Consider the following 26,343-nt stretch of genomic DNA (forward strand, 5'->3'; position numbering starts at 1 on the left):
CCTGGGTGAAGGATAAAATTGCATCCTACTGCCTTCTTCTTGTATCTCCCAAATTGCATTGTTTATCTCAGAGACAGTAAAACCGTTTATGGTTTATTTTTTAGTGTCTGTTGACTTCATTTTGATTTCACATCCTCATGTTGACTTTGTATGCTAACCAGGCTTCCATTGTGTTGACTTATAATGCTTAATTTACATGTGAACCTAAGCAAACAGGTGAATATGAATCCCTTGTCTGGCAGAAACCTGTTTTTCAAACCTGTTTAGACTGAGACTGTAAAGCATATTTTCCAGTATATTTACACAGCTCCTCACATAGTGTCACTACCTACATTTTACAATGATATTGGCTTGACATTATTTATAGATAAATACTATGAAAGCAATGTATTAGGTATGTTAAGTTTGTGAGGCCTGATAGGAGTTGCTGTTACAGACCAGCTTGGCTTAAGAGTGAAATCCTTGCTGATCTTAAACACAAAAAAAGAAATCATCTGCAAACACTTGGAAGGTGGTAAAGTGATAGGGAATAGCCAGCATGGATTTGTAAAGAACAAATCGTGTCAAACTAATCTGATAGCGTTCTTTGATAGGATAACGAGCCTTGTGGATAAGGGAGAAGCGGTGGATGTGATATACCTAGACTTTAGTAAGGCATTTGATACAGTCTCGCATGATATTCTTATAGATAAGCTAGGAAAGTACAATTTAGATGGGGCTACTATAAGGTGGGTGCATAACTGGCTGGATAACCGTACTCAGAGAGTAGTTGTTAATGGCTCCCAATCCTGCTGGAAACGTATAACAAGTGGGGTTCCGCAGGGGTCTGTTTTGGGACCGGTTCTGTACAATATCTTCATCAACGATTTAGATGTTGGCATAGAAAGTACGCTTATTAAGTTTGCGGACGATACCAAACTGGGAGAGATTGCAACTGCTTTGGAGGACAGGGTCAAAACTCAAAATGATCTGGACAAGTTGGAGAAATGGTCTGAGGTAAACAGGATGAAGTTCAATAAAGATAAATGCAAAGTGCTCCACCTGGGAAGGAACAATCAGTTTCACACATACAGAATGGGAAGAGACTGTCTAGGAAGGAGTATGGCAGAAAGAGATCTAGGGGTCATAGTGGACCACAAGCTTAATATGAGTCAACAGCGTGATACTGTTGCAAAAAAAGCAAACATGATTCTGGGATGCATTAACAGGTGTGTTGTAAACAAGACACAAGAAGTCATTCTTCCGCTTTACTCTGCACTGGTTAGGCCTCAACTGGAGTATTGTGTCCAGTTCTGGGCACCGCATTTCAAGAAAGATGTGGAGAAATTGGAGAGGGTCCAGAGAAGAGCAACAAGAATGATGAAAGGTCTTGAGAACATGACCTATGAAGGAAGGCTGAAGGAATTGGGTTTGTTTAGTTTGGAAAAGAGAAGACTGAGAGGGGACCTGATAGCAGTTTTCAGGTATCTAAAAGGGTGTCATCAGGAGGAGGGAGAAAACTTGTTCACCTTAGCCTCCAATGATAGAACAAGAAGCAATGGGCTTAAACTGCAGCAAGGGAGATTTAGGTTGGACATTAGGAAAAAGTTCCTAACTGTCAGGGTAGTTAAACACTGGAATAGATTGCCTAGGGAAGTTGTGGAATCTCCATCGCTGGAGATATTTAAGAGTAGGTTAGATAAATGTCTATCAGGGATGGTCTAGACAGTATTTGGTCCTGCCATGAGGGCAGGGGACTGGACTCGATGACCTCTCGAGGTCCCTTCCAGTCCTAGAGTCTATGAGTCTATTACAAGAAGTAGAAGATTGGACAAATGACCAGGGAAGAGTATAAAAATATTGCGCAGGTATGCAGGAGTGAAATCAGGACGGCCAAATCACACTTGGAGTTGCAGCTAGCAAGGGATGTTAAGAGTAACAAGAAGGGTTTCCACAGGTAAGTTAGCAACAAGAAGAAGGTCAGGGAAAGTGTGAGCCCCTTACTGAATAGGGGAGGCAACCTAGTGACAGAGGATGTGGAAAAAGCTAATGTACTCAATGCTTTTTTTACCTCTGTCTTCACCAACAAGGTCAGCTCCCAGACTACTGCACTGGGCAACACAGTATAGGGAGGAGGTGACTAGATCTCTGTGGAGAAAGAAGTGGTTCAGTACTATTTAGAAAACCTGGATGAGCACAAGTCCATGGGGCTGGATGCACTGGATCCAAAGATGCTAAAGGAGTTGGCTGATATGACTGCAGAGCCCTTGGCCATTATATTTGAAAACTCATGGTTATGGGGGAGGTCCTGGATGACTGGAAAAAGGCTAATGTAGTGTCCATCTTTAAAAAAGGGAAGAAGGAGTATTCAGGGAACTACGGGCCAGTCAGCCTCACCTCAGTCACTGGAAAAATCATGGAGCAGGTCCTCAAAGAATCAATTTTGAAGCACTTTGAGGAAAGGAAAGTGATTAGTAACAGTAAGGATAGGTTCACCAAGGGCAAGTCATTCCTGACTAATTAGCTTCAATGATGAGATAACTGGCTGTGTGGGTGAAGGGAAAGCAGTGGACATGTTATTCCATGACTTTAGCAAAGCTTTTGATACAGTCTCCTATAATATTCTTGCCAGTAAGTTAAAGAAGCATGGGCTAGATGAATGGACTATAAGATGGATAGAAAGCTGACTAGATCATTGGGCTCAACGAGTAGTGATCAATGACTTCATGTCTAGTTGTCAGCTGGTATCAAGTGGAGTGCCCCAAGGGTAGGTCCTCCAGTCGATTTTGTTCAGTATCTTCATTAGTGATCTGGAGGATGGTGTGGATTGCACCCTCATCAAGTTTGCTGATGACACTTAACTGGGAGAAATGTTAGATACACTGGAGGGTAGGGATAGGATACAGAGGGACCTAGACAAATTAGAGGATTGGGCCAAAAGAAATCTGATGAGGTTCAACAAGGAGAAGTGCAGAGTCCTGCACTTAGGACGAAAGAATCCTATGCACTGCTACAGACTAGGGACCGAGTGGCTAGGCAGCAGTTCTGCACAAAAGGACCTAGGGGTTACAGTGGATGAGAAGCTGGATATGAGTCAATGGTGTGCCCTTGTTGCCAAGAAGGCTAATAGCATTTTTGGCTGTATATATAGGAGCATTGCCAGAAGACTGAGGGATGTGATCATTCTCCTCTATTTGGCATTGTTGAGGCCTCATCTGGAGTACTGTGTCCAATTTTGGGTTCCACACTACAAGAAAGATGTGAAAAAATTGGAAAGAGTCCAGTAGAGGGCAACAGAAATGAGTAGGGGGCTGGAGCACATGAGTTATGAGGAGAGGCTGAAGGAACTGGGATTATTTAGTCTGCAGAAGAGAAGAATGAGGAGGGGATTTGATAGCTGCTTTCAACTACCTGAAAGGGGGTTCCAAAGAGGATAGATCTAGACTGTTCTCACTGGTAGCAGATGACAGAACAAGGAGAAATGGTCTCAAGTTGCAGTAGGGGAGGTTTAGGTTGGATATTAGCAAAAAACTTTTTCACTAGGAGGATGGTGAAGCACTGGAATGGGTTACCTAGGGAGGTGGTGGAATTTCCTTCCTTAGAGGTTTTTAAGGTCAAACTAGCAGAGGTGATTTAGTTGGTGATTGGTCTTGCTTTGAGCCTCCTGAGGTCCCTTCCAAACCTGATATTCTATTATTCTATGAACAGGCAGCGCTTTGCCAGTGGGCATTCAGGAGTTCTTAGATTCAAAGGCACTTAAGAATATTAGACCTGATCCAGCTCCCATTGAAGTCCATCGAAAAACACACATTGACTTTAGTGGCATAAGGATTGGTCCCGTTATTGTATAACTATTTATTAATGAGCCTACATATAATACAGTATATTCAGATGATATTTAAAATGTCACGAAGATAAATCTGGAAGATCAACATTTGTAAGAATAATAAAAACATTAAACTGCTTTTGGAGAGAATATTGTAATATTTTTAGATAATGTAAAACTTCACTAAATTGGAGACCCATTGAGAGTTAGGAAGGTATTTGAATTAATTTGTAAGGGGTGGCTTTGTCAAAGTATATATGTGATATGGTGCTTTCCAAGTGACAATTAGTTCCCGAATATTCCCTCACAGTCCTAATTCCAATATTTTTAAAAAAAAATATGAAATGAGTGTGTTAAATTTGAGGCCTCCTCAAATAATAGTTTAATTGCTCCTCTCTAATATTCTAAAGGGGGAGGGAAAAACAATGTTTTATGTGGCTGTTTAAAAATTCAAATGCCCTATTTTTCTTACCTTGATTTTAAAATTGATCCTAAACCATTTTTGTTGCCTGTGCTATGCCAGTTCTGAGTATAAGTAGCTAGAATCATTTCCTAGGAATGTCAATCAATTTCCTTTCTTGAGCAACAACTTGCAGTTATTCAAAAAGGGAGAAAATAGTTGTATTTAATAGCAACATCTAATCTTTTCAAATGCACATTTGAATACTCTGAAATATACTTTCCTGTCCTGAATTAGTTGTTCAGTATTTCAAGGTCAAGCTGTAATTTCCAGCATGTTTGAATTCCTAGCTAAGCTCTTTTCTCACCTCTGCATTTGACCAAGCAGTGCAACAAGAGAATGGCTTACAACAAAACACTTGTGTATTAATACAGGAAAATCATATGTCCCTGCATAATTCTTAAATTGAATTTGTAGTGCACCCATTGGACATAAACTACTTTTCCAACAGACTTGCTGGAGAAGAATTTTCCTCTGATGTTATGTTACCCTGGAGATGGTTTTCGGGTAGTTGAGCTTTATAAGCTGCAAAGCTCAATGTCATTAAGATTTCCTGGTGTCAATAAAAGGATTCTGAGTTGTACACTTCTTCCATATATAATTTTAATTCATGCTTCAAAGGTTTGCTTTACTTGGAATATATATGAAACTTGAAGCAGTTGATCTCTCTCCTCCCCCCAACCCCCGGTCAGATTTCTACCTCTAGTACGTCAAGGTAAATTTATTTCAGAATTATAATTAAGGTTAGAGACCCTGTAATTACAATGGTTTTCAAGATGTAAATCAGGGATCGGCAACTTTTGGCACGCAGCTCACCACGGTAAGCACCCTGACGGGCCAGGACAGTTTGTTTACCTTCTGCATCCACTGCTGCAGGCAAATGGGGGCAGCGGGAAGCGGTGGCCAGCAAATCACTTGGCCCATGCTGCTTCCTGCAGCCCCCATTACCACTGTTAGTAGATAGAGTTCATTAATCACCAAAATGTCCAATATCTGAGCCACTATTCATTACTTTGAGTTACTTAATGATTTTCTATCTTGCTACTTTATGATCAATAATATCTGTAATTTAATAGGTAGAATTCCATCTGTCTGACTGAGATATTTCAACAGAGGTTTTTATACTTATACTGAGTTGCTAATAAGTAACATTTGATTTTTGCTAATACTAATGTCACTTGTATCTGTGTTTTGTACTTGCACAGAATGAGTTGTGCATACACTTGAACAGAGCTCTTCAGGTGATAGCTGGCAAATGAAAGCCTTTGCTGAAATGAACAAATAGTCTCTTTAACTGGATGTTTTGCTTCTTCTTCCTAATTCAGATAGGGCTAGAATCACAAAGGCCATTGTGAGTGGTGTTATTGAACTTTGCCACTCCTAATTTTTAGGCACCTAGGAAAACACAGAGTGAGTTTGGCAGCTAGGCTCCCTATACAATAAATGAAGAGAGAGAGAGGTTCCTCAGAATAGGAATCACACAAGCCATCTAATATAGCCAATGGGAAATGTCAATCTGATTGGGGTGTGCTAAATATTTCCCCTCTCTTGGAGATAGATGACTAAATCTAGAGTGCATGGAGGAGCCTCCCATCTCAGCTGTAACCCTCTCTGGAAGGCAGGTAGCTGAACCATTTTAGCAAAGAGGAAGAGGACCTAATTTCCCCAATACTAATTTCCCCCTACTGTTACTCAGACCTTCTTGTTAACTGTCTGAAATGGGCCACTCTCATTACCACTTCAAAAGTTATTTTTCCTCCCTTGGTATTCTGCTGTTAATTGATTTGTCTCAATAGACTGACCACATAGTTCTTAAGGCAACTCACATCTTTTCATGTATTTATACCTGGTCCTGTATTTTCCACTCCATGCATCTGATGAAGTGAGTTCTAGCCCATGAAAGCTTATGCCCAAATAAATTTTAGTCTTTAAGGTACCACATGGACTCTTCGTTGTTTTAGCCCAATAGTTAGGGTACTCCTCTGGTGTGCTGGAGCCCTGTGATCCAAGTCTCTCCTCCACTCATTGGGGAGAAGCAATTTGAAGTGGGATCTATCACCTCTCAGTTGAGCTCTCAAACCATTGGGTGATGGAATAGTCTGATATTAGGCTCTGTCATTCTCTCAAGTTGAAGCTGTTCTGCTGTGGATAAATAATTTTTAAAAAATCATTGGAGCAGGGAGACTGGATCCTGGACTCCCACTATAGTGGATCTACAGTGTGTATGCTCAACAGCAGAAGAATAGGCACTGAAGGAACATTTACTGAAAAATAATCAAGTACCAAGCAAGTTTAGATGCCTACAGAGTTCAGAGGCAGCTGAGCTGAGTTTTATGAATCCCAGTGGGGGCTGATTCTGGGATTTAGACACCAAATGTAGCAGAGTTTGCGGGGGGTGGGGAAGGCGTGACTCTAGCACATGATATCTTACCAGTAGTGCCTGTAAATACAATATGTGGTAATAAACAGATTAATATGGGGCATATTGTGGCCTGCTGGACCCATGCTTCCCTGCATATTCTACCAATATTGCAGGTCACAGCATGAGACAGAACCTCTGTAGGTCCACTACTTCTGCTTCCATATAGGTGGGAAGGCAATGGGTGCGCCAGGGCAGGGAGTAGGCATAGCTTTGTCTCTAACTAATCACAATATTCCAGCCAGCCCAGCTGTGGGTTGCCCTTGGCACAAGGGAGAACCAGGAACCAGAGTGTGGTTGAGGTAGAAATTTGGTTCGTTTCTATGTCTGGGGTAGCACCACTATGGGGTGCCTTTTGCTCATAGCTCACAAAGCCACCTTCTACCACATATACTTGCATAACACACTAATGAACTATTGAGGCTCATATTAATTGGTTTTGTTCACCAAGCAAACAAACAAAAAAAGCCAACCAACACCATCTATGAAATGAACTTGATGTACATATCTGCAGAAAGACCAGGGCAGTGGAGGCATGAGGAATCTTTCACAGGCTAGTGAAATGAAAGTGCTGGCTGAGAGTGCTGGGTTTTATTTTATTTTTTTAAGCCACACATTGAAAATCTTGACACATTTCTGGGATTTGCAGTGCATTAGATCTCTGATGAGCACTAGTAATTTCTGAGATCAGAAGCTGAAAAAAAATAAAATCAGACTCACTCTGAAAATTACTCCTTTTGAAGGATAGGGAGAAGGAGAAAATGTGTGTTTTCCATTCCTTGCTGGCCATTAAGCTCCTACTGATCATGACATCTATTTAAAACACTGAATACTGAGCTTCTGTATTTGAATCTGTCAAGCTGTGTTTTGAGCCATCTAAAAGAAATCATCTTATACTTCATCCAGGAGGATCCCAAAAGATTCCCCTGTGCAAGGCTATAACTTACGTGAAGGAACAGAAACATCCCACATCATCCCCAAAGAGATAACTGCAAATATGATGGAGAGGAAGACACGTAGAGGGGAGCATAGCCTATTTATTGGAATTACTTGGAAACCATTTGTCCAACATTTAAATGCTGCCTTCTCTGGGGTATAACAGAGCAACTGTTTATCAGTGCAGAGCAGCATTACTTAACAAATTTAGGACAGCATGTGAAATTGCTATATATAATGGAACTTTCACAAGGAATTTTAGATAAGCAGAATGCAAACTACTGCAACCTGGAGAGATGTACCTAGATTATAGCCTTTCCCTTTTTGTCCCTGAAATCAGAAGAATTACATCACATATAAAGTTTCAGAATTACAGGTTTTTCTGCAAGATTCTTGCATTTTCTGCTTTTAGCACGGTTGAAAATTCCAAAACAGGCTTTCCCATAATGTATAAAGGCACATCGTCAACCACTATCATACCTGACCTCAGTGCTAGTATATCATAGTGCTGGAATCAAGTAATCCTCTCCTCCCCCCTGTGCAAACCCATTTACAGTGTTTCCAGCCTTGACTGTTATAGTAAGAGATATTTGGATTCAGGTCAATCTCTATTCTTTTGGTTCTTTGAAAATAACGAAATCATCTTCCTTCAAAACATATTTTTGAAAAGAGTTATTCTGACGGAAAAATATAGAAACAATGAAATGTCATTGATTCTAGGTCCTAAAGGTGACACTGCTTCCTTACAAAATATTTATGTTCAGTCTCAATATCATACATTTTTAGAAGAAAAATGGAACAATTAGAGGTGAGTGCTATGCATTTTATATTCCATCTGTTAGTTATCATGAGACATACAACTATGCAAGGTAAAGGCAAGAAAATCAAAAGCCATCTATAATCCACAGAACATCTTTACTATTCTTTTCCTACTAGAAATGTAAATGCACTAATACCATAAGTAATTCTTCTACTAGATTACTCAATAAAAGACTACTCCTGAGGAAAATATCAGACAAACCTCAAGACTTCTACAAGATAGCAAATGCTTTCATAGTGGGTGTTAGGTATTGATACAATTCTAAAAATCCCACCAGACACCTATCTATATCTTTAGTGCCTAAAGACCTTAACAGATCCAGCTTTAAGAATCTAACTTACTTTTGAAAATAGAACTTCACCATCTAAATCACTTAGGCCTTGCAACACTGAACAGAACAATGCTTAAAAAAATTACCATAGTGAGTTTCAGAGACTGTTCAGTTAGCTACCATGTATACAATTTCATCTCCATTAAAGAGACATACAGCTGGAGAAGGGATTAAAAATACTTTCAAGAATTGCAGAATTACTGAAAATTATCAAATTTCATCTCCAGTCTTGCAATTTGATCCATGTAGATGGAACCCTATGCCCATGCAAAACCCCATTAACATCAGTGGGACTGAGTCTGTCCACATGGATCACATTGTATGATCAGGGGGTTTAAATGTGTTAAGCAGCTCTCCAAAGCCTTTCCCAAGTGTCCCACTTCAAGGGGAAGGCATGTTCTTTTTAAAAAGCTGGGTACACATTTCTGCCCTGTTCTGCTGGATAAACATGTCGTCCTTCCTGAACGGTTTCTCTTTCCCTTCTATACCCTCTGGGTTCCATTGTTGGTTAACTTCCGTTTTCTCTACCTCCCAGACAACATTACCTGTTCCCATACTTTTAACTTTCACTTTCCTTTTCATCTTAGTCACTACTTGACTCCTGGGTCAATGATGCTTGGTATTCACCACAGCATATTATAAGTCAATATCTGCTCATTGTCAGTGACTCTTTTGCTAAGATTTTTTTGAAGTGGCTAGCGATTTTGACTCCCTCAATTTTGGGTGCCTAATCTGAGACATCTTAAAGATACCTGATTATCAGAAAGTGTTGGTCACTTCTCTTCTATAAACGAAGCCCCTACACTAATCACTTTTGAAAATCCTAATGTTTACATCTCTAAAATGAGAGAGTGAGCAAGAGATTATTAATGGGATAATTAGACTAGGGCTCATTTTTAATCTGAAACGCGAACAAAAATATAGCTTGGGACCAACTAGGATTACTGGCAACAAAATCCTTTTCAGGTAACAAATAGAGGCATCACAGGTGTCTCCAAATGCTCAGAACAATTTTTGTAGATATCCTTCTTAGGAGAAGATCTATAGATGAACTCTTCTAGAGATACATAGCAGCAGCAAATGACAAATTTGTATGATACTGCATATTTTCCATCTGCTGTGGGTATTATAAACTGTTTACATACTTATCAAACCAGGGTCTCAAAACCAAGTTGTAAAAAACAGACATCATTTCATTCCATAGCTAAGCAAGTTGCCTCTGATTCAAACTATCGAACACCAGATGTAGCCGTAATATACGCATGGTTATGTCATTGTGACTCATTCTCAAGTTCTCTGATATTGCTAATAGATTTGGAAATGGAGCACTTAAAGGCAAGTAGCTACTAGGGAACTATTGCCAGTTGTTTTGTAATCTTAACTTTTAATGGCTTGATTGTGCCTTTAAGGCACAGCACATCAAGGGCAGTGTGGAGCTGGACATCCACAAGGTAAGCATTAGTGCTCTCCAGGGCACAGAAAGAGTTTGCACATCTTCACATTTCTGTATGAGGTGCAGTACACACCCCTGCTGCACTGGTCCTGGTCCTACTTTGTAGGACAGGGTGAATCAGGGATGGGAACATGACCCTGCCTTAACCCCGCCCCTTATGGTATGTCATGCATCTCAGAACACAAGGGCAGCATTCTGCCTATTCCTTATCAGAGCCAGAATTCCAATCAGGTGCTTGGGTTGGCAATCTGCAAGGGTCAGAAGTCCATGTATTTTTGCCCCCAAGCAGCATGCCGAATTGCCACCGTGGAAGGTGGGGGCAGTCCGTATGCCTTTAAGGCGGCACGCACATTTCCGCGGCAGCGGCAATTTGGCAGCAGCTTCTATGTTCAGCTGTCAGTGATGGCGCAGTTTCTGTCTTCTGGCTGAAGACAGACGCTGCCACTCAATTGCCGCCACTGCGGAAACGTGCGTGCCACCCTAACGGCACAAAGACTGCCCCCGCCATCTGCGGCAACAATTCGGCGCGCTGCTTGGGGTGGCGAAAATAGTAGAACCGGCCCTGTTTCTTATGCAGGCCATCCGGGATTGTGGAAGTTCCTAATTAAAGGTTCTTAATCGGCCCTTCATTAACAATATGTAGGATTCTGCCAACTAACTGAGCATTAGATTAGTCTGTGTGAAACCTCATTGAAATCACTTAATCTATTCAAAGAATAAATTAATATTTATAATGAGTAACTATGACAGAATCTGCACCTATTTTGTTTTGTTTTGTTTAAATATCAAGACTTTCCTTCTGAAAAACTGATGTTTTATAACCCCTCTTTCATGTCTCCAATTTCCCATAGCATTACAATTATATTGCATTTACAAAGAACCACCAAATTGGTTGCTGAAAATGTAGTTTGGCTTCTTTAGCTTTCTTTTTAAGAGCAATCTAGTGAGTCTTAGTAATGCATTATGTATGTAAATATCTCAGCAAATGAAATGAGATATTCTTCTGCTAGGTAAAGCATGCAAGCACTTTTGCATTAGTGTATTTTGGAACATGGACTATTAGTTAAAGAAGAGTGAAAGACAAATGTTAAACTAAAGTTATCAAATTCTAGCTTGATTGTCCATTCACTGCATCCATTGATCAAGTAATATGAGAACAGGATTATTTTAATAGTTCTAAAATACCAGAAAATCACTGTTACGTTTTAGTGTCTCTGGACCAAATATTGGTCCCAGTGGTCAAGTTTTACCATAGGCTGTTCAATAGAGGCAAGCAGAGAAGCAATCATTTGCCAGGATGTGGGACCTCCTGATTCCACTCCTGTCCTGGCCTCCAAAATCCTTCTGCATGCTGGGAAATAAAAAGCCTCCACAGAAGACAACTCTATAATGTATAGGGGATGTGCAACTTCCAGCGTCCTCTTCTGCAGCTCCTATTAAAGGAATCATACCATGTCCATTGCAAAAAGGGAGCTCCCTAACTGTAGAGGAAGGGTGGGGGCCCAGGATTTACCCTTATATAAAATATGCCCTCACATCAGTATTTCTTTTTTACCTGTGTCAAGCTCACCTGTTCTTATTTCTGTTTTCCTATGCACTTCTGTGTTTAGAAATAACAGTTTGTGGCTCTTGAGGGAGAAGAAAATAATGTTGCTTCAGGCAAATTCTCAACAGACATTTCTACTGAATCCTCACTCTGAGATGCAGAATTTTTTTAGAAGTGCATGTAAGTGATTTCTATATATACTGAAGAACAGTTAGGAAACATTTTGCTGCCAATGGTGCTGTGTCAATAGCTGCTGAAATCCTTGTATTAGACATGGTATTACTGACATCACTTTTTCTGCATTACCTTCCATCTCAACACAACTCTGTATTTCTCCAGGCCATTACAGACAGACCTAATGTATATTAGGATCTCTCATTCACCATATACCTCCACAATGGTGTAAGCCCCCTTTGAGGCTTGCTTTGTCTTGCTTTCTAATTCCTTTTCAGCTCCCAGGGGCTCTACAAAGTGTCCAATGCACCACTGAGATGTTCCTTTTCTTGTCTCCTTATATTCTCTCTGTTATTCTCTTCCCCAAGTGCATCTCTCTGCAGGCTCATGAGTAGTGTCGAGTGGAAAATTTTGGATGGAAAAAAAATCATCAGAAAATGCTATTTCGTCAAAACCAAAATATTTTGTGGAAACAGTTGGATGTCAATGCCATTTTTTATAGGAAAGCTTTTGCTATCTAGAGCGGACTCCCTGGTTAATTCCAAAGAGAGACAGAGAAATCTGAATCAAATAAAAAACCTGGCCTAGTCATTGGAGCAGGGACTCAAACTGGCCTTCTTAAAGCTAAGGTGTGTGCCCTATGCACTGACCTATAACACCACATGTTCTGGGACTAGTAAATAGTTGTGTCTTTTATATGAAGTGGAACAGCTTCAACAGGCAAGACTTTAGCATTGAAAAATCCCCATACCCCAGTGGTTAGGACATTCATGAGAGAGATGTGGGTTAAAGTCCCTATTCTAATATCAAGGAGAGTGAACTGTCATCTCCTACATCTTGGGTGAGTGTGCTCATCACTGTGATACTGAGTAAAAGGGAGACATCTATTCCTCCTCTGGTGTGGTTTTGTGAGGCAGTTTGATCCAGCAGATGGTCTCTGAACACTCTCTGGGATTGGACCATTCAGGCAACTTAGGTGGGGAATGCCTAACGAGGCTCTCACTGGTGCTCAGGCATGAGCTAGCCATGGGCACCAGGACTAAGGCAGCTGTGCTCATATTCACTGGTGGAAGTATAGGTGACTAGGGCTGTTTACCAGCGACAACTTAGGCATCCAGGGAATTTAGGCATTTACAGAGTTAGATGGCAGCTGAATGGGGCACTGAAGATTTTGGTACCCAAGGTGGCAGAAGGTGCCTAAATCCCTTTGTGGATTTAGCCACTAGCAGACTGTCTATCTTAAGATTTTGAATTGCCACTCATCCCCATGATTTCTGAGTACCTTCCACATAAAATATATTGTCAATATTGAAGTCTCTAGTGGACTTCATGGAGTCTCTGACTCTTCTCCTTTTTAGGGACATAGAAAACTCTGCTTGGTGTAGGGAGGGAAGTGGAGGTTGGAAGAGGCTAATGGTTAATGTTGTGAATGTCATTCTATTTATGATGGAAATGTTTTATCAAATAAGAAGCTTTTGGATTGTTTTCTAAAGGAGGTCAGATTCAAGGGTCATCTAATCTCCTCCACAAATTAATTCCACAGCTAGATACCCTCTACTGTGAACACATTATCCCTGGCTCTTATGTGCTTTATTCTGGGGTTTGGCATCTGCATTATCCAAGATGAACACAGCCGTCTTGGGGGTTAGTGGATGTAAACTATTAATATTTTAATTATCTGGACACAGCTGTGAAAACATAAACTATGCATTTGGGTCCCACTTAAATAAGAGAACCACTAACTACAAAAGTAAGCCAATGAAAATGGTCTTCAGTTTGGAGAGGTATATATTCTTAAATCCAGCTGAGCTACAAGTAATATGGGTACTTTCCTAGGTATAACAACCACATAGAGACTTCTTTATCAGGGAATATTAAAAAAAATCTGCAACTCTATTATACGTGTAATAATTCAATTGTTCCTATTTTTTCCAATTACTTTTAAATAATGCATTTTGTTTCTAAGATACTAAAGCATAGACTGAAATAATTTCTTTTCTTTTTTTTTTTCCGGAACTGCTCAACTGAATTTACCAGGCTGACAGAGACTGACTAGCTCTGCTTAGAAAATAATGTGTGGCAGGGCATCATCAGTTACACCTGTTCAGAATTTCATCTTGGCCTTGAGATGAATTTCCATATGGCAACAAGAACTCATACTATGCTGTCTATCTAATCACGTGGATTACAATTTGTTATTTGCTCTCCAGCATCAAATAAGATCTATGACAATGGTGGTGAGGGAAAAATGAACAGTGTGGTTATATGCATTTCAGAACTGTCAGAAATTCCAGTTTGAGTTTCTAATCTACCCACAGCTCTGTGAACAAGATTTAATGCTGTACCCTGATCACACTGGTGACAGCTATCCAAACCTGAAATGGCTACACATCAAGAGATAAGTTGTAAATCAATCAGCTTACCATTTCAGGCTTAAGGGGATTTCTTCTTGGGAGAGACAACAAATCCTGCCAATTCTTCTGAAGTTTGATGGCTTTATCATATCGGCTATAATGCACTAGGAGAATCAGTGAGACAACCATTATCACGTCACTTACAAGATCAGACTTGACTGCCATATGATTCCAATCCAGTTATCACTGATTTATTCACTATCCTCCTATTCATCTCATTTGTATCATAATTAATATTCACTGGTACAGTGCCTCATTTCTAACTGTTGATAATATTTTCTATTTTTAGAACTGGATTGACTAACTGCCACATTAGGTGCCTAGAATCACATAATCAGACCCACTGGGATTCACAAAACCCCTGCCTAGTTGTTTCTGAGCCAAAATCACTTGAGACCTAAATTTTCTCTGTAAAATTTCCCTTAGCACCATTCTGCCTTTGGGCACATGCATTGCTGGCCTACACCAGATGTCCATATGCCTAAACTCCAGTGTGACACAGAAACCAGGAGAAATTAGGCATTCCTCCACTGGTAAGCATGGTCAGAGCTCATCTACCAGAAGAGATGAGCTTACATGTGAAGGAGAACTTCCCTCGTAACTTTTTAGACTAGTGGTTAGGGTACTTGCATATGGAGCTGACTCTGGCTTTTTTGCCGCCCCAAGCAAAAAATCACCTGCAGGCTGGCCAGAACAGCGAAGGGGGCGGGAGCGGGAGTGGGAGTGGGCTGGCTGGAGCAGCGGGCAGGGGAGAAAAAAAAACAAAAAGAAAACCTGTGGAGCAGACAGAGCACAGGTGCAGGGGGACTCCCGGCTCTGCAGATGTGCCCCGGGCAGCAGGGGGAGAGAGAGAAGGAGGGCAGCCAGGGCTTCCTTCAGCGGGGTGCTCGCCACGCCGCCTGCCAGGAGGATTCCGCGCCGCTCCAGTCAGCGGGCGGGGAGGACACGGGCTGCCCTGCTGGGCTTGCTACTGACTTGGCATCACTCCCAGCAGGGCGCTCCCGTCCTCTGTGCTGCTGCCCCCTATAGCGCAGCCAAAGCAGCGAACCAAAAAGAAAAAAAAACAAAAACCCTGCAGAAGTGGCGAAGCAAAAAAAAAAAAAAAAAGGATTGTCGGGAATGCCACCCCATAGAAACTGCTGCCCCAAACACTAGTTTGACTTGGCTGGTGCCTGGAGCCGGCTCTGCTTGCATAGTATGTGAGACAATCTCCCATCCCACTTCAAGTTCCCCTTCACCTGTGTGGAAGAGGAGATTTAAACAGGGTGCTGCCATCTGTCAGATAAGTGTCTGAGTCACTAGACTATGGGATATTCTTATGGAGGGCTCCCATAAGTCTCTCCCATTGAAATTGTTTCACTGTGAATAATAAATAGATAAAATAATTTTTAAAAAATGGAGCAAGGGGAATGGATCCTGGATCTCCTACCTCAGTGCACTAGCCACCAAGCTACAACGTCTATTTCTCGCTCTCTATTCCTTTTGCTGTCTCTTTCCCCCCAGTATTGAAGCTGTTGCATTGTGGCTAAATAATTAAAAACTCATTGGGACTGAGAGATAGAGAGAGAGGGAGAAATTAATTCATATTCTGAATAAGCCCTTGTGATACAGCCTCTGACATTCTTGATATGCACCACTGATACGCAGCAGCTTCAATTTCACTTCAAAATCTGTGTGTTCTGTGTCTCCTAAATTAAAGGAACACAAGAATATTTCCAAGTGTTTGAGTGCATGCAGTAGTGTGATTTATTTTGAAATAATAATAATCACCAAAAACTGAGGTCAATAAAATTTAGTAGGGATAGTCGGCCACCTATTGTGAACAATTCCTCAACTTGAACATACTGGATATGCATGTTGAAAGCTAGTGATTCAGTTATAATTCAGTATCCTTCAAGAATATCAATTATTATGGAATGCAATATAATGATAGGCTGATGTTCCCTATCTTCCCTAATTCTTTATGGGAGCTTATGAAAATAGAAATCAGGATGTGCATTATTTCACATGCCCAAATGACTCATGTAAGCCAGACATTAAAACTGTAAGGATTAGAAAAAATAGGCAAGATAAATAAATCACTGTAAAAATACTGGTGTGTTTATATTGAACTCGCTATATTAATCTGACCCATTTATTCTCAAATTATAATGCCAATGTGTAGCGATCTGACAATAGAGACTGAAAAAAGTTTGTTAGAACTAGAATCTCAGGTTTGGAAAACATTGTGACTGTGGTCAAAGCAAGCCCAAAGGGAAATTTGAACAGGGAGGCAGGTGGGGTTCAGTATTGGTAGATATAATTGAAAAGTACAAAGCACTGAAAGTTATTCCAGCAATTAAAAATAATGAGGACTAAATATAACCAGTTAAACATTTTTTTGAAGTTAACATTTTTGTCCAGATTTATAAATGTTTCTCAAATTTGTTTAGCAACTCTCACTGCAAGAGGATTTTGAGCACTTTTATCATATAATCTTAGAGACCTATCTTACAAAGGGGAATAAATTTGCAAAAAGGCCAAGATCAGTTAGAAATATGGCAAATGGTAGATAGAATTTCAAATCTGTGAACTAAGCTGCTCGCTGATACTGTAAGGGATAAAGGATTTTCACCCCCTCTTGTTGTACAGAAAAGGATTAACTTTGGGAGATACACATTCATAAGCAAAAAAAATAAAAAAGTAAGTTAAAGTTGAGATATATATACATCTAGTTTTAGATTTTGTTAAATGTTCATATTCTGAACATGTAAATGCATTAAGCTACAAATCCACCCCTATACAGAATTCATAGTCAGAAAAGCCAAAGTTACAGAATTCAATGAAAAAAGAATTCTACCTTGCAATATATGACTCACTAAAAGAATGAATGATCAAAGGAATCATATATTAAACTAAAATCAGAGGCAGATATAGGGATGAGCATAAATGATAAAATGTTGGATCAGATACTTGATCTCACTTAAACCTCTTTTCTTGCAAACACTATGTATGTAAGTTCACTGGGGCTACTAGTGTACATAGAGTTAAGCATAGGATTGGTGCCTACTACTCTATGAATAAATTAACTGGATTAATAAACATTCCTCTCTTTTTAAAGTAGCAAAAGGAAGAATTGCTTTGGAATAGGGAGAAGATATTGATGCCCCTAATTCATCCAAATCCACAAAGGAAGATAAGGATTTAAACTGTTACAAAAATCAATAGTTTAGGTTTCAAACTTTGTAGTTCATGTGTTGTTTAGAATAGACTTGTTGTCTTAATGTGATTAATATTATCTTGGTTTCAAATTCTCCCTGGTCTTATTGTTCTTATTGGTTCCTTCATGTCAAAGGAAGCCATGAAGGAAATCTACTGGCACTGCACTAGGTTTGTATAAGCATCATAGTGACAGCCCCCTTGCCTGATACAATGCTAAACATGTGCCTATGAAATAGATGAGTGTGTAAACAAAAAATAAAGTTAAGGAAAAGTATAACACTCATTCACAGTTATTTTTATGCAAATAAATGGGCCATGCCTGCAAGTTGCTGATCGCCAGCTATAAGGTGATATAGACTTGATGGTGCACACCTTGAAGTCAGTGAGTATTTTACCATCGATTTCAATGGACACAAGATGTACATGCCCTCACCTTCCATTTTAGTTCAGTGCAAGAGAATTCAGTATCTTACAGAGTAGAGGTGCAGCATATTAGTCTCTTGTCATAATTATTATCGTTACTTTTTTCTTACAGTGCCTTGCATCCAAGAATCATCCAGTACTTTACAAATATAAGTAATATTTCAGAATAGGCCTAATTTCTCTTTTGATTTTGTTTCTGATGCCCAGGCACTGAACAACTAAAGCTAGATCTTTAATTATCTTACACATCTATACACTTTGTGATGTAACAGTTGTACAGAAAATCCTTAGCATATATTTAGGAAATAAAGTTTCAGATTTTCCTGTAAATAGCTCTGACATGGAAAGCTTCACTGACAGAAATAGTTTGTTCCAATACTCATCTAGGAATCCAAGGGAGAAAACAAATGCACAAAAACAAATACTATTTTTTTTCATTCTTTAGTGAATTTGACCTGGATTTTTCTACACAGGGACACAGCTAGACCCTGCACAGCTAACTCACATCACAATTCACAAACAATGCTCCAAAATGGAATGACACTCTTTTTTCTCCCCTTAGACATTCACACTTTTTAAAAACAAGATCTTACTGAATAAATTTGACATACAGACATTGGGGTATATGCTCAGCTGAGCTGTGAGGCAGACAGGAGATTTAAATGGGATTTAATACTTTGGAAGGAGGCAGAAGTTGTGTCTCTGGCATATGCTCCCCCTCAAGGCACCAAGGTTCTAGGTATCATTCACTGGGACAGAAAGGAGAGATGCAGGAAGAGAAGTTGATCCCTGGAGCATGGTTCCCTCAGGAATCAGTGGGTGTCTTTGTGAAAGTTAGTATGGCTTCTTGTAGTCGTTATCCTCCTCTCTATGTAAGTTTCCTATTGCAAAGCGACTTTTTTTTTTTTTGCATTGGTGGACAAGCAATTTTTCAGCATGGCTTCTGTGAGAAATGTAGTGCCAAAAATCAGGAGAGATTAGGCTTTGTCTATACTGCAAACTGAATGACAAAACCATCCCGATGCCCCATGCATGATTTCGCCTAGTCACAGCAGGTAAGTCCATTAAAAGCAGATAGGTGTCTTCCATTGCAATTTAAGTGTCCTTTAATGCAGGAGTTGTCAGTCTTTTTCTTTCTGAGGTACTCCAGCATTCTATAAAAACTCCATGACCCACATGTGCCACAATAACTGGTTTTCTGCATATAAAAGGCAGGGCTGGCATTAGAGGGTGGCAAGCCAGACAATTGCCTGGGGCCCCATGTCACAGGGACCCTCACAAAGCTACATTGCTCAGCTTTCAGCTTCAGCCCCCAGTGGCAGTACTCAGAGCCTCAGGCTTCAGCCCCATGCAGTGGGGCTTCATATTTCTACTCTGGGCCCTAGCAACTCTAATGCTGGCCCTGCTTGGCAGCCCCTTTGAAACATGCTCATGGCCCCTCAGGGGATCCTAGACCCCTGGTTGAAAACCAGTGCTTTAATGGACCATTCTACTTGAATAGTTCCTTCAAGATGTGCAGGATAAATACCTTGTGCACTTAACCCCAGGAGCAAACATTTGAAATACAGGTATAAAGCCAATACTTATAATTTCAAATACAAAAATGATACATGCCTATAAATAGCATAATCATATTCAGCAAATCATAACATTTTCATAGACATCTTACATGCCACATTTTGTACAAGATTGTACAACACCACATCACAATGAGCTAACTATAAAACAGATATAAAAATGAGGGCCCAGTAAACCCTGCAAGGTGAATCTTGCACAGTTTCTGACTTGTGCTTCACACAGTTTTAGAAAGGTGCTCTGCATATTTCCCCTGCAGTACTGAGATGCTGTCCTATGACACCTGGTCTTCCTTAGGGCCAGGTTAGCATGTCAAAGGCAGGGCCAGTATGTGATGCACTCTGAGGTCCTCACTGATGACATAGTCCTTTGAAGACTACAGCAAATTAAGGTAGCTCTGAGGCTACCTTAATTTACACCTTGGACTACTTTGTTTTTGTCTGCATGCAAGATCAAGAGTGCAGAAAGATGTACTAAAGCTATGTGTGCATCCCTGCCCACTTGCTTGTGTTAAAAAAATCGTAATAATTTGTTTATTTACTAGTAGAATCTATGCCATACTAGGCACTCTCCAGTCAGAAAAGAGCTAGTACTCTTTCTTATAAGGAGTTCATCATATGCGCACACAAAAATTTGATTCATTTAACATCTTTGTTTTTATAAATCTTGTCACGTGTATGTGTTGTTGCCCTGGATGTGTAGATAATTTGTTCCATCATCCAAGACTTCCCTGAAATTCTGTAACTATAGTTTTAAACTTTATGAACTCTATTGCTAGGAGGATAACATATTTCAGTACTTTAATGACCCTGCTGTAGTGCAGTAGATAATGAGAAAGTGTTTCATCTCTAGCTTATTTTTACTGCAAAGAGAAAATATTTTCAAAATCTGTTACAATAGATTTACTGTCAGTGTTCTGAATCTTGAAGAATTTTATAACATGTATCTATTTATTTGCAAATATTTCATAGCATTGTGAGATCCAATATGTAATTTATTCAAGTGAAAGGTGGTATTTAATAAAGGCAAGCCCCATGTTATGTGTAGGATTAATTTTTTGTGATACAGTGTAAAATAGAATGGCTTAGATAAATTAATAAAAATATAGTATATATATCTAGCTGCCTTGCTACTCTTATCCATTTTTATCCCTAATAATCACATATCCGAAAATTTAACAGAACTACAGTACTAAATATTTTGCCTATTACAATACAGTTGTAAGTTTAAACAAATACAGTTTTGAACATTTTGACAGTGCTTATAAAAAGATATTCTAGAATTGTATATTTGCTTTAGCTAATTTGATATGATAAAAGTTATTAAACATATTGTAAGGCATTTTTGGACCAAATTCTGTTTTGAGTAGAATTTAGTCCATATTCTGTAAAATACAGATAACCGTGTCTTTAAAATTATTGGTGCAGCCATATTTTTTTGCTCTTCTAAGGGCTTAGATTTTGAAGGAAATTAGCACTTCCTGAGAGGTCCTCAACATCTTAGCCAATGGCAATTTAAGGCACTGAGCATAGCCCTAAATCATTCAGCATTTTGCTGATCAGTCCCTAAGGTAAGAAGTTTGTTTAAAATTATTTTTTTCAGGTTTTAATACGGTACACCAGGGGTGACCAACCTATGGTCCACAGGTCATGCATGGCCCATCAGAGCACTTCATAAGGCCTAAGGCCTGTTTCAACACCATATACAAACAGTAGATTAATTAGCATTTTGTCTTCATGTTTACATCCTAGATTACAGAAGTGTGTAAATAGACAATATCGCACATAGAAACAAACCATCTAATTATATACGAAACAAGCTGAACTTAAAATTAGGGCTAAGCAATTAAATAATTAATCGTGATTAATCACGTGATTTTAAAAAATCATTAATCACATGAATAATTGCACTGTTAAATAATAGAATACTATTTATTTAAATAATTTTGGATATTTTCTACATTTTCAAATATATTGATTTTTGTTAGAACACAAAATATAAAATATACAGTACTCACTATATATTATTTTTTTACAAATATTTGCACTGTAAAAAAACAAAATAAATAGTATTTTTCAATTTACCTAATACAAGTACTGTAGTGCAATCTCTTTATCATGAAAGTTGAATTTACAAATGTAGACCTATGTTCAAAAAAACCCTGCATTCAAAAATAAAACAATGTAAAACTTTAGAGACTAGTCTACTCAGTCCTAATTCTTGTTCAGCCACTTGCTCAAACAAGTTTGATCTTATTTACGGGAGACAATGCTGCCTCCTTCTTGTTTACAATGTCACCTGAAAGTAAGAACAGGCGTTCACATAGCACTGTTGTAACTGGCGTCGCAAAATATTTATGTGCCAGATGCACTAAAGATTCATATGTCCCTTCATGCTTCAACCACAATTCCAGAGGACATCCACTCTGCTGATGATCAGGGCCGGCTTTAGCAAGTGTGAGGCCTGATTCGTACACACCCAATGGCACTCCGGGTCTTTGGCGGCACTTCGGCAGGGGGTCCTTCACTCGCTCTGGGTCTTCGGCAGCACTCAAGGACCCGCCACCAAAATGCCACCAAAGACCTGGAGAGAGTGAAGGACCTGCCGCTGAAATGCTGCCAAAGACCCGGAGTGCCATCGGGTGAATAAAAATTAAAAGGGCACCAGCGCGGGGCTCGATTCCTGGGAATCGGGCAAATCGATCTAAAGCTGGTCCTGCCAATGATGGGTTCTGCTTAATAATGATCCAAAGTGGGGTGGATCAATGCACTTTCATTTTCATTATCTGAGTCAGATGCCATCAGCAGAAGGTTGATTTTTTTTGGTGGTTTAGGTTCAGTAGTTTCCGCATCAGAGTGTTGCTCTTTTTTACTCTTCTGAAAGCATGTTCCACACCTCCTCCCTATCAGATTTTGGAAGACATTTGAGATTTTTAAACCTTGTGTTGAGTGCTATAGCTATCTTTAGAAATCTTATATTGGTACCTTCTTTGTGTTTTGTCAAATCTGCAGTGAAAGTGTTCTTAACATGAAAAACATGTGCGGGTCTGCTGCCGGGACTGCTGTAACATGAAATGTATGGGATAATGTGAGTAAAACAGGGCAGGGAACATGCAATTCTCCTGCAAGGAGTTCAGTCACAAATTTCATTAGCACATTTTTTTAAACGATCATCATCAGCATGGAAGTATAACTTCTGGAATGGTGATCAAAGCATGAACGGGAATATGAATGTTTAGCATATCTGGCACGTAAATACCTTGCAATGCTGGTTACAAAAGTGCCTTGTGAACACCGGTTCTCACTTTCAGGTGACATTATAAATAAGAAGTAGGCAGCATTATCTCCTGTAAATGTCTGAGCGAGTGGCTGAACAAGAAGTAGGACTGAGTGGACTTGTAGTCACTAAAATTTTACATTATTACTGCACTCAAAAATAAAACAAAAAAATCTACATTTGTACTTTGCACTTTCATGATAAAGAGATTGCATTACAGTACTTGTATAAGGTGAATTAAAAAATACTATTTTTGTATTGTTATAGTGCAAATATTTGTAATAAAAGTAATGTAAAGTAAATACCATACGCTTTGTATTCAGTGTTGTAATAGGAATCAATATATTTGAAAGTGTAGAAAAAACATCCATAAATATTTAATAAATTTCAATTGGCATTCTATTGTTTAACAGTGTGATTAAAAGTGTGATTAATCCCGATTAATTTTTTAAACCACAAATAATTTTTTGAGTTAATCATGTGAGTTAACTGAGATTAATCAACAGCTCTACTTAAAAATATAAATCAATACAGGTGACTTTAACTCTTATTAAAATATATAGAATCTCTTTGGCCCACACAAGGTTGTGCTCAGGTTTATGCAAGCCCTCTTGTGTAATACAGTTGGGCACCACAGCTCTACACCTTAACTCAGTGATTCCCTATCGTTTCTTAGCTCTTGGCAACATATTTTCTGAACAGAGAATGTATTGGTTTATGAAAAGAATTCATGAAAGAATTTAAGAATGCACATATATTTAAATATGTGAATAGTACCATGAAATTGTATTGGAAGCAGTCTCAGTTGGAATTAAGATACCAATTTTGTGGTCCTTACTCATGTTTGTGAACTCACACAACTAGACCCATTAGAGTTGATGGGATTCCTTGCAGGAGTAATGGTTCCACAAGCGGCTCCTATTTCTTCAATTACTTAATTCTTCAATTACTGAGATTAAAGGAAGAAGGATGGATCTCAGATAAATAGTGTTTCTGCCTCATACCACCTCACTCCCAAACGATACTTGTAATAGATAAGACTGTTTAGGCCCAGATCTTGTGTATTTAATTATAGATTTTGACTGGAAAAATCTGGATTATCAAAAGCCGTGATAAAGAATTTTATTTTTATATTTTATTTCCCCCCTATATCTACAGGCTACTTTGCAGTAAATGACAGTAGTCTTTTTAGAAGTATAGGACCCAATCATTTGTTGGTGTAAGTTGGCAAGCTCCTGTACCAATGTATACCAATGAATAATTTGACCCTCAATTTTGCTGGCAAAACAATTACCCCAAAGAATACCTCCTGCATAATGTTGCTTTATTTACATTAAACCTGCTTGTATTTAATTTTCTTGTCATTTAGTGATTTTCCATATGGGAAGCCTATTAACATAGATTTATATTAGAAAAGTTAAGTCATCCTTCCAATTTCCCTGAACCTAGGGATTTAAGGGTAATATTGTTTCTTAAATTGCCATATAAATGGAGACAATTTAAGAAGGAAAGGAAGACAGAAGTATGTGAAACAATCTGCATATTATACAATAGTCAAGGGAAAAATCATCTTTATCAAAGCCACTCTCCTTATCAAGGTTAAAGGGAAAGTTATCCATCTATCTATTTAAATACCAGTCATTATTTATTATTAAATGCTGAGAATGCTTTAAATACTTTGAAGACACAAAACACTCATAGGCCTTGCTCTGAAGAGTTACACTAGCTGACGACCTGGACTTTTGTCTTGAGCTTCATGTAATTTTCTCCATGCTTAAGTCTGCTGTAAAAGTTTTACGTAAGTTGATTTAATATGATTAAACAGGTTAAAATATTAAAATGTACCTTATGGGCCAACAAGGCTGACTTTGCATTGTTCAGACAGACATTGGATAATTATTATTCTGCAAGTAAGGCAGGTTAACTTTTGACCTGACAACTAAAGAAAAATTAAGACAGTCTTGGGTATACTAACTTTTCTTGGCAACAACCACAAGGCCATCTGTTTTGCTTCACCTTCCATACTACTTCTCTACCACTTGTCCTAGTGTGCAAAGCCAGATCCGGTTTGCAGGGTCTGGGGATGGGAAGGGGAAGTGCGATAAAAGAAATCCAGACCTCTCTTTCACACAAATGAGGAAATATCCACACATGGAGGGGGAGGAGGCATGGTTTGGCTTTACCAATTATCATATACTGAATAGATATGTGATCTTCTTTACACAGAAAAATCCAAATCAAGGTAGCAATTACACTGTACTGGTTCCATCCTGATCACAAACTTTCTTCTAATATTCTGGCTGACGTCTTAAATAAAATTATAGGAAATGAATGACTGAAAATGAGGCAGAATTTGTTCCACAAAAGTAAGCAGTGGGTAATCCCCAACCACTGCTTACCACTATATAGTCTATAGATAGCTTACAGACATTAGTAGACATAGCATTAAACACAGAAAAGGTCTTTGATAGCACTGAATGGCAGTATTAAAATTATGACCTAAATCTTTTGTCCAGAATTAAAGTTAAGTTAAAGACTTCCACAGATTTGAACTGGTTTTGGATCAGGCCCATAGTGAAGATATAATACAGACAAATGTCTTAAGAAATCATTTCTTTCTCTCTTGCTTAAGTAGGCAGGATTGCACCTTACAATTGCTTTTTGCATAAGTTTTAGAATGCTAGTAATCACTATCAGAAGCAGAGAGGATATATCAGATAGAGTGGGTGGCTGACTATACAGGTTACTTCTGTAGGTTGATGACATCCTGTTACTATTTTTCTATAGTTCAGTTTTGCTGAATAAAAATGTATTTCATTTTGAAATTCAGATAGAAAAGACCTTTAAATATGATAGTTCACTAAAAGTGGGATATAACCCTGGAATCTCAGTAAGGTACAGATAGAGATTTTAAATTCTGTTTAATCCATTTTAAAATACTTTATCCAACTTCAAGCAGCCTATTCAGATATGGCTTTTTAAGGACAATCGGTATAGGATGTCTCAAGCAAATAATTCTGATATTTGCCATTTCCTATACTCATGCCTATATATACAATCAGTCTGGACTCAAGTCCTGCAAAGAAAGGAGACAATTGTGAGAAGTTGTAGAGAAGCAATGACTCATGGGTGTGGCAACCCCTGCTGGTTGTCTGGGAATTAGCTCTTTTACAGCTCCAGAGCACCCTCTGCTGGCTGGTATCCCACCAGCCACCGGCCCCATGTTCCTCCCAGACCCCAGTGACCCTTACCCTGGGGTTCTCCCCCTGCAGTACTCCCACACACTGGGTCTCCCCTCACAGGGGAACCTCCACTTTACCTCAGTAGCTACTGCCACTCATCACCTAGCCACCTCTCACTGCAGTCTGTAACAGTCACTCATCATTGTCAAGGGGTTAGGACCTGCTGCCTTTACCTATCTCTGGGTTGCCCCTCTGCAGCCCCAGTACCTTTTTATAGGCCTTCACCAAGGCCTGCAGCCTGAGGGTTTACCATGCTGGTGCTCTCCAG

This window comes from Gopherus evgoodei, chromosome 1 (assembly GCF_007399415.2).
Source record: "Gopherus evgoodei ecotype Sinaloan lineage chromosome 1, rGopEvg1_v1.p, whole genome shotgun sequence".
Taxonomy (NCBI): Eukaryota; Metazoa; Chordata; order Testudines; family Testudinidae; genus Gopherus; species Gopherus evgoodei.